Source organism: Pleurodeles waltl, unplaced genomic scaffold, assembly GCF_031143425.1.
Source record: "Pleurodeles waltl isolate 20211129_DDA unplaced genomic scaffold, aPleWal1.hap1.20221129 scaffold_67, whole genome shotgun sequence".
In the NCBI taxonomy this organism is placed as follows: Eukaryota; Metazoa; Chordata; class Amphibia; order Caudata; family Salamandridae; genus Pleurodeles; species Pleurodeles waltl.
In genome coordinates, this window is record NW_027150384.1 from 741,504 (window position 1) to 760,995 (window position 19,492).

The 19,492-nt window shown below is 46.4% G+C and overlaps 4 non-coding genes across 4 annotated transcripts; 2 read left to right on the top strand and 2 right to left on the bottom strand.

Annotated features, from left to right (window-relative positions):
• Positions 1–777: 777 nt before the first annotated feature.
• TRNAL-CAG (transfer RNA leucine (anticodon CAG)) lies at positions 778–860 on the top strand. Its single transcript has one exon. It is a non-coding gene; the product is annotated as a tRNA-Leu (tRNA).
• A 12,874-nt stretch (positions 861–13,734) lies between these two features.
• On the bottom strand, positions 13,735–13,807 carry TRNAF-GAA (transfer RNA phenylalanine (anticodon GAA)). Its single transcript has one exon. It is a non-coding gene; the product is annotated as a tRNA-Phe (tRNA).
• Positions 13,808–15,481: 1,674 nt separating this feature from the next.
• Positions 15,482–15,553, top strand: TRNAP-CGG (transfer RNA proline (anticodon CGG)). The gene has a single exon. It is a non-coding gene; the product is annotated as a tRNA-Pro (tRNA).
• Positions 15,554–19,185: 3,632 nt separating this feature from the next.
• On the bottom strand, positions 19,186–19,258 carry TRNAF-GAA (transfer RNA phenylalanine (anticodon GAA)). The gene has a single exon. It is a non-coding gene; the product is annotated as a tRNA-Phe (tRNA).
• Positions 19,259–19,492: the final 234 nt, after the last annotated feature.

Sequence of the window (19,492 nt, forward strand, 5' to 3'; positions counted from 1 at the left end):
TAGGATAAACAGAATGATCTGTCTAGCTGTCAAGATCTCTGAGTATAACTTTTGTTTTCTTAGCTCCACTGAGATTTTTAAAAAAGTAAACCTTGCCAGCACTCCTGGTGCATGGATTGTTTTACACTAGTGAACCACAGCTGAATATCATTGAGGCAACTCCTGTTCAGGCCCCCTGCTCAATCTGCATACATTAATGTGCCCGTAGCCGGCCCAAGTTAGCTTTTTGGATCAATGTGCGGGCCTGGGGTGGAGTGGGGGGTGCTGGGGTTGATGACTCCTGTCCTGTTGGTGAAGGGAAGGTAACAAGGCCTCCAGAAAGGACGCTTAGACACCCACTGGGCCGCTGGTAGCATCTGAACAGGCAGAAATGGATCTCAAATCGGCCCCCACTCTGCCCTAAAAAGCGCCCCCCACAACTGCAACTGACACGGACCCTTCGGCCATTGCCCTCCTTACCAATCCCACCCTGCCCTCACCCCTTCTGTTACTCTTGTTAGCACAGCCCAGCCACCTTCTAATTGACTCCTCTCACCTCAGGGACACCCCTGGCAGTCTCTTTTCCGAAGGTTTTGAAGGAGGCTGAAGCTGATATGAGCAAAGGCAGCCTGGCTCGTGCACCTGCTGAAAGAGTGGGGGGCTCCCCCTCGGAGTACAATTCAGACACACAAAGGCGTCTGAAGGGACAGTCGTGGTTCGCAGATACAAGAAATCCATCCATGAACTCTTGGTTCTTGTGACATATTATAAAACGACTTGAAAGAGCTATGTACATCTGTCAGGATGGCCGAGCGGTCTAAGGCGCTGCGTTCAGGTCGCAGTCTCCCCTGGAGGCGTGGGTTCGAATCCCACTTCTGACACAACCATCCCTTTTGGAATATTATAAATTTTCATGTGTGTTCTGGCTGTCTGCATGTAGAAACACGGGTGGAAGTCACAATTGAGAGTGCTATGCATTCAAGTTTGTAAGCAAAGTGTAAGATTTATCTTTCTATTGAACAATAAATAGTTCGAGTAAGGAACTCGAAAAGATCGAATACATTTGTATTTAGAAAATGATTTGGGAAGTGACATCGTAAACCGTGAGTGTACATTTTGTCCCAACCAAATTATATTTCTCTGACAGTTGCACAAATGTTCAGGCTGTTGCCCAGAGCCGCTGTTTATCTTTTTCTTTCTAGCAACCATTCATTTTCCAGCCGCAAGGTGGCACTTTATCTTCAGACAAGAATTCATATTCAGAAATGAATGACATAACCTACTGAAATAACTTGAATAGATATTCTCAGTGTTGTAAATAAATAACAGTTAGTGGGTACTGGACAGCACTCTTTCAGAGAAATTATCACTTAATTAATACTTAAATTCTGACCTACTGTAAGTAATCCGGTGTTCATGTAAAGCGCTGCAATGCCCCGTGCTACGTTGGCGCTATGTAAAACTACAAAAAAGTTAGGGTTTACTAGAGGCCCTCACAACTCTCCCACGCCACGTGGGTGCTATTTAACAAGTTTTCCGAATGTTAAGTAATCTGACCACTTTAGATCCATATTCCGTTACTTCTCATCTCTAGGACCAGTATACATAGAGAGCTGTTTTAGTGACTTCTCAAATAAAGTCTGGCCATGGACGTTCAGAACTCCATGAGTCCAGATGAGCAGTCCAGGTCCTTTTTAGGTTCCACCTGGACAGCACATGCCCTGTCTCTGTGAGACATGTTGTTTACATTCAGTGGGCTTACAGCCCGCCCACAGCTTATCATTTGTTAGCTTCAGCGTTTCCCTCACAGCCCCGGGATCCCATAGCCCACCACACACATACTGCCTTGGCTGAAACGCATATAACCATAGATTGCAAACCATAAGAAAAGACAAGGCCACACCAGTTGTTGGAGAGAAGTTGACTGCAGGTTTATTATTGCTTATGTAGGCAAGACAAAATTGGGTTAACTTACTGATGATCCAAGCGCAGCCATTGGATGAGAAACCTATGCTCATCACTCACCTGATTAGACAATGAGTGCCTGGACTACACACCATCAAGAGTTATACATTTTTGGGGGTTTCCCACACTGTAAATCCGATAAAACCAAACTCACGTGTAGTGACAAAGCTGTCCAAGGCAAGGCCCCGGTTGCTCAGATTTACAACTGTCCATTGGACTAACGGGGCACTGTTGCTTTCATCCCGCGGTCCTGCCGTAAAGATTCCCCAGGAGCTGGCATGGAGCATCCCCTTTGTGCTCCGCCATGATTGCTTTCTGCACCAAATTCCTTTGGATCGCCCTGTAACTCAGGCTGCGAAACAAAACAATGGAAAAAAACCTTGCCAATATACAGGCAATCATACTCTTTAAATAAATCCAGTGGGTGAGGGTAGGATGGGTATTGTCTAGAAGCTGTCAAAAGAGGATGGGAGCCAAGGTCAACAGGTATTTAACCCTTTGCCCCTTCCCAGCTGCCCACTACCACTGGACGCCTGCAGCCCAGGGAGAGTGGACAGGTCCCTTTTCTAACATCTTAGACCCCCCCAGGCAACGTGGTCATGGGGGTGAGGGAGTGTGCCGTAGGACAGAGGAATGCGGTACTAAGCCCCTGCACGCCTAAATTGTTGTGTTGCGTACGACACAGGCAGCCCCATACTTAATATCCCATAACCCACCACACACACATTGCCCTGGTTAGAACGTATATAACCATAGAGTGCAAACCATAAGAAAAGACAAGTCCTTCATCCCCATTTGTCACAACATGTAGGCCTCACTTCCTCTTCTTGTTTTTGGCCCTCCCTTGGAGCATGTACCAAGTACTTGTGTCCATCCACTGCTCCTGTTTTTGGTGCTAATTTTCTTTGTTCAAGCACTCCATATTAGTGCTGGTGTTTCCAGTCCATCTCCCCAGTCACCATCTATGTAGCTTCTATTCCCTCCCACCCACCCCTTCTATATAGCTTCCATTCTTTTCTACCCCTCTGTGTTGCTTCTTTTCACTCCCACCCTCTACTCTACACCCCTGCACACTGCTCAATGCCAATGCACTGTATGCCAATGCAATGTATGCCACTGCACTGTATGCCACCTCACTGTATTCCACTGCATTGTATGTCACTGTACTGTATGCCACTGCACTCTACTCTTCAACACTCTGCTCTGCACCCCTCTACTCTACACCCCTGCACTCTACTCTATGCCAATGCACTGTATGCCACTGCACTCTACTCTTCAGCACTCTGCTCTGCACCACTCTACTGTACACCACTGCACTGTACTCTGCACCACTCTACTCTACACCACTGCACTCTACTCCGCACCACTCTACTCTACACCACTGCACTCTACTCTACACTGCACCACTTTACTCTACACCACTACACTCTTCAATCCACCACTCTACACCAGTGTCCTCTTTGCCCCTCTTCTCCACACCACATTACTCTTCACCACTTTACACCACTGTAGTGAATCTGTCATCCAAGGCAGGAATTCAAGTTGACACTTGTAGTTGATTAAATGTACGTTTATTTCCAGTTTGATGCATAAAAGAAACTTCATCCACCCACAAGTCAAGATCCTCCAATCTCCTCACATCTCCTTCCCAGACTCCCCCAGCATTCCAAATTCCAGAGAGTCTATGAGCCTAAAGGAAGGCAGGGGAAGCATTGGGAGAAACCAACTAAGAGAAATACATAACTAAAAGAAACACAATACATATAAAGGGAAACCATGCTGAGATAAACACAATAAAGAAATAGTGATAACACCACACTATCTTCCCCCTAAATTATAAATAAATACATATATATACATTTTTTTTTTTACATCTTCACAACTCTATTCAAATTCCAAATACACCCATCATCCACTTTAATAGCACCTTTAAACACTTTGATAACTTTAAAGATTTTACTATAATGAGAAAATGTTCCACAATTTATTTTCGGCAACTTAATCTTAACAGAATCACCAACTGCAACAACAAGAGGTTTGACTGCTTTACGACGATCATATGTCAATTTCCTTTTTTCCTGTAAAATCTCATCCCTGGTCACAGCTAGTTCTTTAATTTTCTCATGGTTCAACTCTTTACTAACATATTTATTCACCCGTGAAGGATTTATGCTAGTGTTAGGCACTCTTTTCTTGAACAATACAAATGGAGATTGGCCAGTACTGGAATGTGGTGTAAACCTATAACTCTCAACTTTAGATTTAACAGCTTCCATCCAATTACATCCTGTTAATCTTGCTACTTGAATAGTTTCCTTCAATGTCCTGTTAAAGCGCTCAACCATACCATTAGTTTCAGGATGATATAGAGCACTTTTCTTATGCAATATGCCTCTAGATGCTAAAAACTCAGACATGTGCTTAGAGGTGAATTGAACCCCATTATCTGTTATGATGCATTTGGGATATCCTTCTCTAGAAAATACCCCTGAAAGAAAATTAGTAATTGATTCTGGCCAATGAGACAACATGTCCATTACAACAACAATATACTTAGAAGTTGAACCACACACAACAGGACCCATAATATCCATTGCAACATCCTCCCACACTTCATTAGGAATTTTCCAGATTTCTATTGGACGTGACCTACACTTGAAAGTTTTATCTGCAAATTTGCATTCCACACAGTCGCGAACAACTCTTTCCAACGCTAAATCCATTCTCGGCCACCAATAAAATTCTCTCAACCGTTCTTTTGTCTTGCAAATCTTTCACGCAAACCAGATGGAGGTACTAATCTTCCACTCCTAAAAACCAAACCATTCTCAACTGAAAGTTCATTCCAAATTTTTTTATACACATTCTCTTCATCACAGTCAGCAGGAACACAATTAGATTCGATCAAATCCTTTACCCGTTTCAAGCTAGTATCATTACTAAACTCCGTTAACCACTCATCTTCCGTGATACAACCATCAGTCAAAATGCACACTTTCACATCCTCATCAACCCACCATGTGCTACAATCCATATCTTGGTCCCAGCTAAAAGATCTTAACCTTGACAAACAGTCAGCTGTGCGGTTCTCACATCCAGGGACATATCTGACAGAAAATTGAAAGTCTTGAAGACCAGCAATCTACTTGCAAATACGTGAAGAAATACAGTCTAGACCCTTCTTATCAAAAATCTCTTGTAAAGGCTTATGATCAGATTGCACAACAAACCTAGATCCCCATAGAAACTGTTTAAACTTCTTTATAGCCCAGTAGATAGCTAGTGCTTCTTTTTCAGTGGTGGAATACCTCGACTCCGCTCCCCTTAACGCTCTGGAAGCAAATGCCATAGTAACATCCTTACCATCATACTTTTGCTTAAGAACACTTCCTAAACCCTTATCTGAGGCATCAGTTATAATCCAACAGGAAAACCCTGGGCGAAAACTGTTGAGACATTGAGCAGAAGATAGTGCATTTTTTAGATCCTCAAATTCTTTCTTGCAAGCCTCTGACCATACAAAATCAACACCTTTCTTAAGTAACTCTCTAATGCAGCAAGACCTACTGGCAAAATTAGGAACAAATTTGGAATAAAATTCCGCCATGCCTTAGAAAACTTGTACATCTTCTCTTTTAACAGGATCCGCAAAATTAACTACAGTTTTAACTAGATCCTCTTTCGGTTTAACACCTTGAGAAGAAATTACATGTCCTAAATACGTGATATCTGAACATGCAAACTTGCATTTTTCTCCCTTGAGTGTGATTCCCTTACTACGAAATTGTTTTAAGACTTCTCTAACTTTGGAAAGATGTTGTTCAAGAGTGTTAGAAAAAATGAGAACATCATCTTGAAAAAATCTAACACCATCAGTTTTCCCAAGAATATGATACATTAGTCTTTGAAATACAGAAGCAGCAGAGCACAAACCAAATGGCATCCTATTAAACTTAAACACACCAAAGGGAGTGATGAAAGATGTCAACAATTTTGATTCTTCACACAATTGAACTTGGTGATAAGCTGAACTCAAATCTAATGTCGTAAAATATTTTGCCTCTCCTAAAAGACAGACCATTTCATTTATGTTTGGTAAAGGAAATTTGTCTTCAATCACAGCTTTGTTGAGATGTCTAAGGTCCACACAGTCTAATATCTCCCGATTTCTTCACAGCAACAACAATGGGGGGGACCCATTGTGCAGCCTCGACTTCTTCAATGATGCCTTCAGATTGAAACCTTTGTAATTCAGATTTAACCTTGTCTTGTAAAGTGAAAGGAATTTTTCTTACTTTGCACGCTACAGGGCTGACACCCTCCTTAAGACAAATACGATGTTTGTATCCCGTAACGCACCCTACTTTAGAAGAAAATACATCAGAAAATTCACCTATGATGTCGTCTTTGATGCTGCAAACATTTTGAACTAATACTTGAGGAATAGAATTGGGATTTAATATAATCCCAAGCATCTTCTGATGTGGCCAACTCAGAATTGTGTCACCAACAACTGGAACATATATTTTCTCTGAAATTGTGTTCCCTTTAAAGGTTATGACGGCTTCAAAGTAACCCTTGAGCTCAATAGGTTTACCGCCATAACTGTAGGGAATGATATCAGGATCCAGTAAAGAAACTCTTCCCATAAAATGCTTAGTGAAATCCGAAACTGATACTAAGGAAAGTTTCGCGCCCGAATCCATCATCATAGAAATAGATGTTCCGTTGACATCCACAAAATCCGAAGGGTACTGACAAGTATTATTGGCGACACAATTAACATCATAAATAATCTGAAGAACAAAATCTCGATCATCATTACAATCAATTTCCTGAACTTTGACTTTAGACTTAGAAAATGATTTGCAATACTTAGCAAAATGTCCCTTCTTGGAACATTTGTTACAAATAATATGAATAGCAGGACAATCTTGGCTATTAGCTAAATGAGTTGTAGAACCACACCTAAAACACATCAGTTTTGCTCTAATGTTTGCTTGAAACTTGTTATTAGTTTTTGTATTTATAGCTTGGACCTCCATAGAAACACCTTTGGATTTCCTCAAATTATCAATACAAGCCATCGAATGTTCAACTTGCTTAGCAATGATTAACACTTCATCTAGTGATGGATCACTTTTGACCCATAATGCTTCTCTTACTTTGTCGCATTTACATTCAAGCATGAATCGGTCTCTAATACGTTCTTCTAGATTTTCTCCGAAGTTACATGATGAAGCTAGTTTGCGTAAAGCTGTGACAAAATCTTCAATAGATTCATCATCCATCTGCTTACGTTTCCCAAAATAGTAACGTTGTAAAATGATAGAAACTTTGGGAAGAAAGTGATTGTCCAGTCTAAGTAAAGTAGAATCAAATTCATTCAAAGAGTTGTCACCTTCCGCACCATCTGATGTTGTTATTGCAGGTAAAGTTTCCAAGATTTCTTGACCCTCCGCACCAAGACAATGTTGTAAAACAGAAGTCTTTCTTTCAGAGGATAGGTTGCTGCCACAGACGTGCATGTAAGTCAGGAAAACCTTTTTCCATTTTTGCCACGATATAGGAGGTTCTCCAGGAAGCGCAAGAAAAAATGGTAGAGGTGTAATGTTCTGCATAATCACTTATTATTGCAGGGAAAGAAAAAAATTTTTACAAAAAAATGTAACACAGAAAATGAAGTGCCACTTAAAAGAAATAAAATATCCAGAAAAAAACAATGACAGAGCCAACTTGTTTCCAAAAATAAACGTAATAAAATAGCAGTTTTAAACGGATAATTTAGAGCTAAACTCTGTTTATTTGTTGAATAACTCGAGTTGAAAAACGAGTCGTCGTATCCCCTGTGGAGCGTGTTTCCCTTGAATACAGCCGAGTAAATAAACAGCGTGTGTATCTCAAGAGAGCGCAGCCGGGAAATAAAGGCACGCGTTCACGTTGCCATGGCAACAAATTCAACAGCAGGTAAATAAACAGCGCGTGTATCTCAAGAGAGCGCGGCCGGGAAAGAAAGGCTTGCGTTCACGTTGCTTTGGCAACAAAATCAACAGCACGCGTCTCCAGAGGCACGAGGAAAGGAGACAGTTGAAAGACGCGTCTATTAAATTTATAAATAGACATGAAAAGAATTACCATGTGGCTCAAAAACAGGTTGAAAAAATAAAAATAAAAAAAATGTGAGCCACAAAAAACAGAGGAAAAAGAAATTACAGTACCTTTTTTTTTCTTAACGTTAGAAGCTGAATAAATGAAGATGTTGAAGTTTCCAAGGTACAGTTTCAGAAGTCTCGAACCACCCTTGTCGCCAACATGTAGTGAATCTGTCATCCAAGGCAGAAATTCAAGTTGACACTTGTAGTTGATTAAATGTACGTTTATTTCCAGTTTGATGCGTAAAAGAAACTTCATCCACCCACAAGTCAAGATCCTCCAATCTCCTCACATCTCCTTCCCAGACTCCCCCAGCATTCCAAATTCCAGAGAGTCTATGAGCCTAAAGGAAGGCAGGGGAAGCATTGGGAGAAACCAACTAAGAGAAATACATAACTAAAAGAAACACAATACATATAAAGGGAAACCATGCTGAGATAAACACAATAAAGAAATAGTAATAACACCACAACCACTCTGCTCTTTTCACCACTCTACACAGCTGCACACCACACTACTCCACTCCGCACCACTCTATGCCACTGCACTTTACACAACTAGACTATTCTGCACGACTCAGTTGTAGCCAGCTAATTTGCAATTTTGTGTATTTTCTAAACTGTTCCAGCTTTGCGAAATACAAAGCTTATGAAGTTCTTTAAACAAATAAATGTAAGTTGGCCTCAGCTCAGAGCCCTCCATCCCACTCCTCTTACCTGAGTCCTGGGTGCCCTGCCTCCATGTGTTTGCTGGAGGATGTCCTACATCAGACATTCTGCATCAGGACATCATACATGGAAGGCCACAAAGGATAAACCTTATCTCAAGTAAAGTTAGGAGACTTAACCTACTCTGAAAAGTGTGGAGTTTCCTAATCCCGCCCAACTTCATAAATTAAGTCTTCATTTAACTCACCACAAATGTAATATAACTTCACAGGGACCTTGGAGCATTTCCATCAAATACATTTTAGGGAAATAGCGGCAAATAGTTTATTTTAGGGCTGCAATAGGGGTGGAAACTAAATACAATTTAAATGTCATTTTACAGGGGAAGTTCCCAAATTAATTTGACAAAAGATGGATAGTTCAATTATATTTTACTACTATTCTCTACTCTAGTATACGACACACCACTCCACTCCACGAGACTCTTCTCCATTCCACTCTACTCCACTATATGACACTCTACGACACTCTGCTTGACTCTATGCCATATGACTCAAGGCCACCCTACTAGATCCTATTTCCGTCTATTCCGCTTTATCCTACGACATTCCACTCAATGGCACTCCACAGCACTCTATGTCACTCCACTCTACGCCACTCTACGACACTCCACTCAGAGACACTCTGTGCCACTTTACTCCACTCCACGCATTCTAGGCCACTCTAGCACCTTACTACATTCTACGCTTTGCCACTCCACTGCACAACACTTTACTCCAATCTATGACTCTTAACTTCAGTTTACATTATGCCGCTTTTTGCCCCTCCACTCTACACTACTCCACTCTCAAACACTCTTCGACACTCTATGCCACTGTACACCACTTCACTCTACTCCACTCTGCATCACTCCACTCCATCTATGACACTCCACTCCACTCTATTCGCCTCCATTCTACTACACTCTATGCCACTCTATGCCACTCCATTGTACTCCACTCAACACTATGTCACTCTATTCCACTCTACGCCACTCTGCTTCACTTTAAGCCACTCTACTCTATGATCCTCTACTATATGACTCTCCACAACACTCTATGGCACTCTACTCCACTCCACTCTGACACTTTACTCTACTCCACTCCATGACACTTTACTCTACCACACTCCACTCTATGCCATTCTACTCCATTCTACTCTACCTATGCCACTCTACACAACTCCAGGACAATCTATGACCTCCCTCCACTCAATGCCACTCCACTCTACTCCACTCTATGCCTCTCTATGCCACTCCATTGTACTCCACTCAACACTCTGTCACTATATTCCACTCTACGCCACTCTGCTTCACTTTACGCCACTATACTCTATGATCTTCTACTATATGACTCTCCACAACACTCTATGGCACTCTACTCCACTCCACTATATGACACTTTACTCTATGACACTCCACTCTATACCACTCTACACCACTATACGCAACTCCAGGACAATCTATGAGAGCCCTCCACTCAATGACACTCCACTCTATGCTATGCTACTCTATGCCACTCCACTCTATGACATTCTACTCCATTCTACTCTACTCTACTCCTTTCTTTGCCACTCTACGCAACTCCAGGACAATCTATGACCTCCCTCCACTCAATGACACTTCACTCTATGCCATGCCCCTCTATGCCACTCCACTATATGACATTCTTCTCCACCTAAACCACTCCTTAACACTATACAACTCTCTACTCCACTCCACTCTAATCTCCGACATTCTTCTCCACTCTACGCCCCTCCACTCTACGACACTCTATTCCATGACACTCTACTCCACTCTACTAGGCCACTGCACTCCACTCTATTACACTCCACTCTAAAACACCCCACTCTATGACCCTATATGCCACTTTACACCCCTCCACTCTATGACACTCTATGCTACTTTACTTCACTCTATGCCACTCCACACTATTCCACTCCATTCTATGACATTCTACCTCTCTCCACTCTATGACACTCTACGCCACTTGACTCTAGTCCTCTCCATCCTGCCACACTCCATGACACTCTACGACACTAGTCTCTTGGCCACTTTACTCTACGTCGTTCCACTCCATGCTACACCACTACACTCTATGACACTTTGCTCCACACTATGCCACGCCACTCCACGCCACTCCACGCCACGCTCCTCTTTGGCACTAACTTAGCCATGCTGAACAGCAGCCATGCTGATGTACATTATGGATGAAAAACACATTGGCAAAGTCAATAGCTCGTGCATGGGTGAGACCCACTGGCTTTGCCAATGTCTCTTTATAATGAGTTTGACATTACAACGGGAAGAAGGCCCGGCCTAGAGCATCACTTAGAGCACAGTGGGAGACTTGAGAGCTCTGTTTTCAATGATTTGTGATTTGTGAAACAACAGTGGCCTGTACAACCTTAAACTGGTCCCATCAGCTAATGTTAAGCCACGTGCCCTTAGCAAACAAATAATCATTATAACGATAAAAAATAAACACATAATAATGTAAGAAAGTGCAATTCCCAGAAAGAAAAATCATGCTTGTAAAACAAAAAAGTCAGGTAGGATGAAAGCCTCACATATGACCAGGACTGAGTGCCTGGCGGTTTGAGTGTCAAAAAACAAATGGTAAAACCACCATTATTTGTAATAGTGAGAGATGGATGGATCCTGGCTCTGCAAACCTGCACGTGTTTTCCTCGGCGTTTAGATGTTCAGTGGGTGGTTAAAGGGCGGTCTGGGGGATGAAGATGCAGAAACTGCGGGGGCTGCGTTACAGGGAGACCCCCGGTTCTGGAGGATGCTGAACCCTCTCCGAAGGCCCACCACAGACACAGCTCAAATGTGTGAGATCTCACCGTGTGAGACGGGTCTGTAATAAGCGAGGTTGTTGAGGGACCAATGCATAGTTACTGTCCGAAATGTTGCATATATCATTCATAAAACACGGACTACACAGATTTTGTTTAATCTTTAATTTATCCAAATGCAAAAGAAAACATGGGGCGGCTCCTCAGTATGGGGAGGAGCATCCCCCCGCCAGCAGCAACCGCTGCAAATCCTTTTACAGGGGAAGGATGATAAACTCGGTTTATTATCCTTTCTGTGTAAAAGGGGCGGGGCACTGGGGGGTGACGGGCCGAGGGGAGTGCTCTGTGCACTCCCCCTCACTGCCCAGGTATGTGTAGCCAGCCGTCTCAGGCGGCCAAACACACATGCGCACTGCTGCCAGGCTGGAGAGAGCAGCACAATCTCCCAGTCTGCCAGGAAGCGCCCTGGCTGGGCGCTTCCAAGTGCGCTCCCAGCCAGTGCTGTCAGGATCGGCGCAGGGCAGGCTGGGAGCCTGTGTCTGCAGCAGCGACGGGAGAGGAGCGGCGCACGGCACGGGAGCAGAGGTACGTTTTTTAAAATAATTATTATTATTTGATTATTTTTCATGTGCCCCCTCCCCCTACTCACCTCCATACCCTCTCCCCATCCCTCCTGCTCCTCCCAGCCACTCATCCGCTCCTGGTTGAGTGCACCCGCAGTGTCCGAGTCACATCACAGAGAGTGGGATTGTGGAGTCACTCACTGAGTGTGAGTGTGCCCGCAGTGTGTGAGTCACATCGCAGACAGTGGGACTGTGGAGTCACTCTCTGGGTGTTAGTGCGCCTGCAGTGTGTGAGTCACATCACAGACAGTGGGACCGTGGAGTCACTCTCTGGGTGTGAGTGTGCCCTCAGTGTGTGAGTCACATCGCAGACAGTGGGACCGTGGAGTCACTCTCTGGGTGTTAGTGTGCCTGCAGTGCGTGAGTCACATCGCAGACAGTGGGACTGTGGAGTCACTCACTGGGAGTGAGTGTGCCTGCAGTGTATGAGTCACATCACAGACAGTGGGACCGTGGAGTCACTCTCTGGGTGTGAGTGCGCCTGCAGTGTGTGAGTCACATCACAGACAGTGGGACCGTGGAGTCACTCTCTGGGTGTGAGTGTGCCCTCAGTGTGTGAGTCACATCGCAGACAGTGGGACCGTGGAGTCAGTCTCTGGGTGTTAGTGTGCCTGCAGTGCGTGAGTCACATCGCAGACAGTGGGACTGTGGAGTCACTCACTGGGAGTGAGTGTGCCTGCAGTGTGTGAGTCACATCACAGACAGTGGGACCGTGGAGTCACTCTCTGGGTGTGAGTGCGCCTGCAGTGTGTGAGTCACATCACAGACAGTGGGACCGTGGAGTCACTCTCTGGGTGTGAGTGTGCCCTCAGTGTGTGAGTCACATCGCAGACAGTGGGACCGTGGAGTCACTCTCTGGGTGTTAGTGTGCCTGCAGTGCGTGAGTCACATCGCAGACAGTGGGACTGTGGAGTCACTCACTGGGAGTGAGTGGGCCTGCAGTGTATGAGTCACATCACAGACAGTGGGACCGTGGAGTCACTCTCTGGGTGTGAGTGCGCCTGCAGTGTGTGAGTCACATCACAGACAGTGGGACCGTGGAGTCACTCTCTGGGTGTGAGTGTGCCCTCAGTGTGTGAGTCACATCGCAGACAGTGGGACCGTGGAGTCACTCACTGGGAGTGAGTGTGGCTACAGTGCCTGAGTCACATCAAGAGTGGGATTGTGGACCCACAGTCACTCATTGGGAGTGAGTGTGCCTACAGTGAGTGAGTCACATCACAGCCAGTGCTTGTGCTCCTAGAACCCTGGAAACTCCCAAGCTAGCCGTATGATTGTGCCGGAATGATACAAGTTTGTGAGACTGAAATAGTGAAAATGAGGGGGGAGGAATGAAGGGCAGGGAGAGAGGGAGTGCAGATAAGGAATGTGGGGAGGAAGAGGGATAAAGAAGGGAAGAAGCGAGAGGCGTGGAAGGAGGGCACAGGTGGAATACGAGTGCCTGTGGTTCTGCAGGTTTCTAATAATGTGATGTCATGTTTGCCTGATAAGAACTGATAAAAGACTTCTGCCGAAACCCGGGATCGAACCAGGGACCTTTAGATCTTCAGTCTAACGCTCTCCCAACTGAGCTATTTCGGCGGCCTTGTACTCTTCCGTGATCGTTATGATTTTACTGTAGGTACCGTGGGGGGCCATGTCCAGGACTAAAGAGTTCACAGGTTTTACCCCAGACGCACAGGACTCTCCGCCAGGGTCACAGGACTCTCCGCCAGGGTCAGAGAGCTCATTACCAGGGCCACAGGTCTCCTCCCCAGGGTCACAGGACTCATCCCCAGGTTCAGAGGTCACACCCCAGGTACACGGGACTCACCCCCAGATTCGAAGGTATCATCCCCAGGGTCACAATTCTCACTCCAGGGCCACAGGGTTCACCCCTAGTGTCACAGGACTCATCCACCACCATCACCCCCTCCCTTACACTGACAGAAGCCTCGCCGGGGGTCACTGCTCTCTTCCCAGCACTGAAGACCAGCACTGAAGACCAGAGACTGAGCTGACATTTTAAGCGGTAACTTCATCGCTGCTCCGACTCTTCCCAAAGATCAACCACATCCGAGCAGGAGAAACTGCCCCTGACCAAACCCCGGCCCCTTTTCCCCTGCAGGGGCCCCTCAGAGACCTCACTCGGTGCTTGCACACCGACCCCCTTCCCCTCCATGGGGCCCTCGGAGACCTCACTCGGTAACCTCCACATTGCCCCCTTCTCTCCAGGGCCCCTTCGGTGTCTGACCCGTCAGACCTCACTCAGCCCCTCCATACCTCGCCGCCTTCTCACCAGGGCCCGGTAGGTGTCTGACCTGTCAGACCTCACTCAGTAACCTGCACACTGCCCCCTTCTCACCAGGGCCCCTTCTGTGTCTGACCCGTCAGACCTCACTCAGTAACCTCCACACTGGCCGCCTTCTCTCCTGGGCCCCTTCGGTGTCTGATCTTACTCAGACCCTCCACACCGCCCCCTTCTCACCAGGCCCGTTGGGTGTCTGACTCGTCAGATCTCACTCCACGGGTGATTCAAGCATCGAACCCACCGTCGATAACGGCCCGGCCTCTGTCCTTTTCGGCCCTCGTCATTGCCTCCGGGGTGTAAGCGTGGGGATGTCCAGGGTAAAAGGAGGTGTGATGTCCCCACCACCCCCGCAGAGGGGACTTTCTCTTTCAGGCGTTCCCCAGACACTGACTGACCAAAGAGGACAGACACAACCTGTCACACGGCCTCACAGTGATCAACAATCCGAACCCCCCAGAGAAGTAGGCGCCCCCTGGCGGGGAGCTCGGACACTGCGCCTCTTCCTGTGCCATAAACCTTGATGCCCTTTCAGCTGCTCTGGAACAAACACATCTGCCCCACCCCGGACCGGGCATTATCCCTCATTAGTGCCACACCGTGGGTGTGACGTATTCATTATTTGGTGCCTGTGGTCTTTAAGAGACTGAAAAGTACTGTGAGCCGCAGAAAAGAGAAACACTTCTGATGCCAGTGGGCAATAGTTTAATACACCCCTGTAGGTGGAATACATTTTCATATTTGCTCCACTGAAACCCTTGGGTTCCAGGTGAAATGGGGCCACACATGTATGAAGGTGACAGACCCACGGGGAGGCCTCTCGCACAGTGTTCTTGGTACATGATTGAAGTTTCCTTCTCCTTCGGCTTTTGAATAAAAGGAAACAGACACCTTGTGAAAACAGAAGTGCTGCTATCTGGAGCTCTGTACCCTACCTCACACACGTCCACATTCCAATGACATATGAGTGCTCGTTGGTCTAGGGGTATGATTCTCGCTTCGGGTGCGAGAGGTCCCGGGTTCAAATCCCGGACGAGCCCTCCTTGGAATTCTTTTTTTAAATTAAAAAAAAGCAGATGCTTCAAGTGGTTAATCAAACAACATCATCTTTTAAAAAGACCCTGGCCTGGTTTCGGATTTTAATCCAGAATATGTCGCACTCATCCCAACACTCAGATGTGTGTGTGTGTGTGTTGGGTGGGGGGCGGGGGTGCCTACACCTGCCACATCAGCAGGGAAGAGAGGATTTCTCTTACATGCAGTTGAAACTCACTGTGGGCGCTACACTTCGTGGAGCTGTTGAGTGGGCTGTGGGGGCGCACGTGAGTGCGAGCCACACTAGGAAAAGTGCGCTGGACACAGTGCTTAATTTGTGCTTGTTGTTTCCGGTGCTGAGCACCGACACTTATTTTTGAGGGCCGGGGCTTATTCTTCTGCCTCTAGCATTTGCTGCGAGAAAAAGACACAAATGAGGAAGACGAAGGAAGGGAACAACGAAAAAGTGTCACAAAGGGAGAAAGCTGCAAGAGTGAGCTGAAGGGGCAGGAAGTGGCTTTATATGGATTGAAGAGGCCTGAGATGGGTTCAGGATTACGCTGCAGCCGCGTATTTAAGAGGAGGGCTTGGGCACCGGCACCTTTTTATTTACAAATTAAGCACTGGCTGGACAGTAAGAGCAGCAGAGGCCCTCCTCCTACAGGGGGCGCTCCTCTGAGACCTGCCAAAGTTATAACTTTTATGACCGTATTTAAAAGGGGCATTTTCTGTGCCACCGACGGTAACTCTGAATGGTGCATTCCACGGTGCAGCTGTCCGGGGCGTCCTCCGTGGCACATTAAAGGTGAAATGACACAATCATTCTGGTGAACGTGTCCGTTCTGATTGGCAGGTGCCGTGCCAACGTCGGGGTACATTGGGTGGCACAATAACCCCCGTAGATGCGCTTCCTGGGGTTATTCCGCAGAGCAGTCCTCTTGCTAGGCATGTGCCAGGGCCGGACTGCCCGCTTGGTCCCCTGGCACTGCCATGCGGGCTGCATGGGAAAGGGTTTGGCTTGAACTTTTTGCCCAGACTGAGCTGATCCTGGTTTCCATTCCGGTCCCTGTATATTTGGTGCCACAGTAATTGTCCCGCACACTATATAGGGTTATTCTGAACCACGGTGCTGTGATGGGCATATTCTGGGCACAGGAATCTGCATACTCTGTACCACGAGGTAAAAGAAACACTAGTGCAAATAGAAGAATCGATGCTTAAAAGTGTGCATCAGTGTACACTACACACACACAGTGAGTGAGAGCAGTGTGTGTCCTGAGTTACAGACGCACAGTGAGTGAGAGCAGTGTGTGTCCTGAGTTATAGACGCACAGTGAGTGAGAGTAGTGTGTCACGAGTTATAGACACACAGTGAGAGTAGAGTGTGGCCTGAGTGAGAGTAGAGTGTGTCCTGAGTTATAGACACACAGTGAGTGAGAGTAGAGTGTGTCTTGAGTTATAGACGCACAGTGAGTGAGAGTAGAATGTGTCCTGAGTTATAGATGCACAGTGAGTGAGAGCAGAGTGTGTCCTGAGTTATAGACGCACAGTGAGTGAGAGCAGAGGGTGTCCTGAGTTATAGACACACAGTGAGTGAGAGTAGAGTGTGTCCTGAGTTATAGACGCACAGTGAGTAAGAGTAGAGTGTGTCCTGAGTTATAGATGCACACAGCGAGTGAGAGTAGAGTGTGTCCTTAAGTACACAGACACACAGTGAGTGAGAGCAGAGGGTGTCCTGAGTTACAGACGCACAGTGAGTGAGAGCAGAGTGTGTCTTGAGTTACAGACACACAGTGAGTGAGAGCAGAGTGTGTCCTGAGTTATAGACACACAGTGAGTGAGAGCAGAGTGTGTCCTGAGTTATAGACATACAGTGAGTGAGAGCAGAGTCTGTCCTGAGTTATAGATGCACACAGCGAGTGAGAGCAGAGTGTGTCCTGAGTTATAGATGCACAGTGAGTGAGAGCAGAGTGTATCCTGAGTTATAGACACACAGTGAGTGAGAGTAGAGTGTGTCCTGAGTTATAGACGCACAGTGAGTGAGAGTAGAATGTGTCCTGAGTTATAGATGCACAGTGAGTGAGAGTAGTGTGTCACGAGTTATAGACACACAGTGAGAGTAGAGTGTGGCCTGAGTGAGAGTAGAGGGTGTCCTGAGTTATAGACACAGTGAGTGAGAGTAGAGTGTGTTCTGAGTTATAGACGCACAGTGAGTGAGAGCAGAGTGTGTCCTGAGTTATAGACACACAGTGAGTGAGAGTAGAGTGTGTCCTGAGTTATAGACGCACAGTGAGTGAGAGCAGAGTGTGTCCTGAGTTATAGACACACAGTGAGTGAGAGTAGAGGGTGTCCTGAGTTATAGACACAGTGAGTGAGAGCAGAGTGTGTCACATGTTATAGACGCACACAGTGAGTGAGAGCAGAGTGTGTCACGAGTTATAGACGCACACAGTGAGTGAGAGCAGAGTGTGTCCTGAGTTATAGACACACAGTGAGTGAGAGTAGAGTGTGTCCTGAGTTATAGACACGCAGTGAGTGAGAGTAGAGTGTGTCCTGAGTTATAGACATGCAGTGAGTGAGAGTAGAGTGTGTCCTGAGTTATAGACGCACAGTGAGTGACAGCAGATGCACACAGTGAGTGAGAGTAGAGTGTGTCCTGAGTTATAGACGCACAGTGAGTGAGAGTAGAGTGTGTCCCGAGTTATAGACGCACAGTGAGTGAGAGTAGTGTGTCACGAGTTATAGACACACAGTGAGAGTAGAGTGTCTCCTGAGTGAGAGTAGAGTGTGTTCTGAGTTATAGACGCACAGTGAGTGAGAGCAGTGTGTGTCCTGAGTTATAGACGCACACAGTGAGTGAGAGCAGAGTGTGTCCTGAGTTATAGACGCACAGCGAGTGAGAGCAGAGTGTGTCCTGAGTTATAGACACACAGTGAGTGAGAGTAGTGTGTCCTGAGTTATAGACGCACACAGTGAGTGAGAGCAGAGTGTGTCCTTAAGTACACAGACACACAGTGAGTGAGAGCAGAGTGTGTCTTGAGTTATAGACGCACACAGTGAGTGAGAGTAGAGTGTGTCCTGAGTTATAGGCACACAGTGAGTGAGAGCGGAGTGTGTCCTTAAGTACACAAACACACAGTGAGTGAGAGTAGAGGGTGTCCTGAATTACAGACACACGGTGAGTGAGAGTCGAGTGTGTCCTCAGTCACAGGGCACACGTGAGATCACCCTCCGCTGTTACAGATCTGCATGTCATGAGTGTACTTTACTCCCAGGAGGGGGAATGTGCTCCACGGTGTGAACGTCACAGCACGTGGCACTGAGCTCCTAGGTGCACATCTGTCACGCATTTAGTGTGATGGGGCCGCTGGTGTGAGGCGCACGCACAACGATGGGGGTGAGACGGAGGGAGACAGAATTATGAGAAACGTGTAAATAACGAAATGAGGGCGGTGAGAAGCGAAGGAAGGAAGGCCGGGAAGGAGGAAGGGAGAGCGCAAAGAAAAGGAAGAAAGAACAAGGGATGGGGCAAAGGAGGAAGGACACAAACCAATGAGGAGCTGGGACACGACAGAGAAATAATATTATTGTTGTTTAAACAATGTCTTATATTTCTAAGTTTTTCATTCAAGCTTTCTGCCGAAACCCGGGATCGAACCAGGGACCTTTAGATCTTCAGTCTAACGCTCTCCCAACTGAGCTATTTCGGCGGCCTGTGATCGCATTTAATGACTGTGCTGATCCCATGAAAAACACCCCGGAGGTCCAGTGCAGTAGTGAAGAGTTTACAGGTTCCCCCCTCCGCCCCCCCCTAAAAAGCCTGGCCGGGAGGGCTGCTCTGTCATCGGACCTCAGTCACCAGCTGACTCCAGCATCACCTGCCGGTGCCGCCAGCCTCACAGGTGTCTGACCTCTCCCTGCACGGGACCACCCTTTCATGCCCC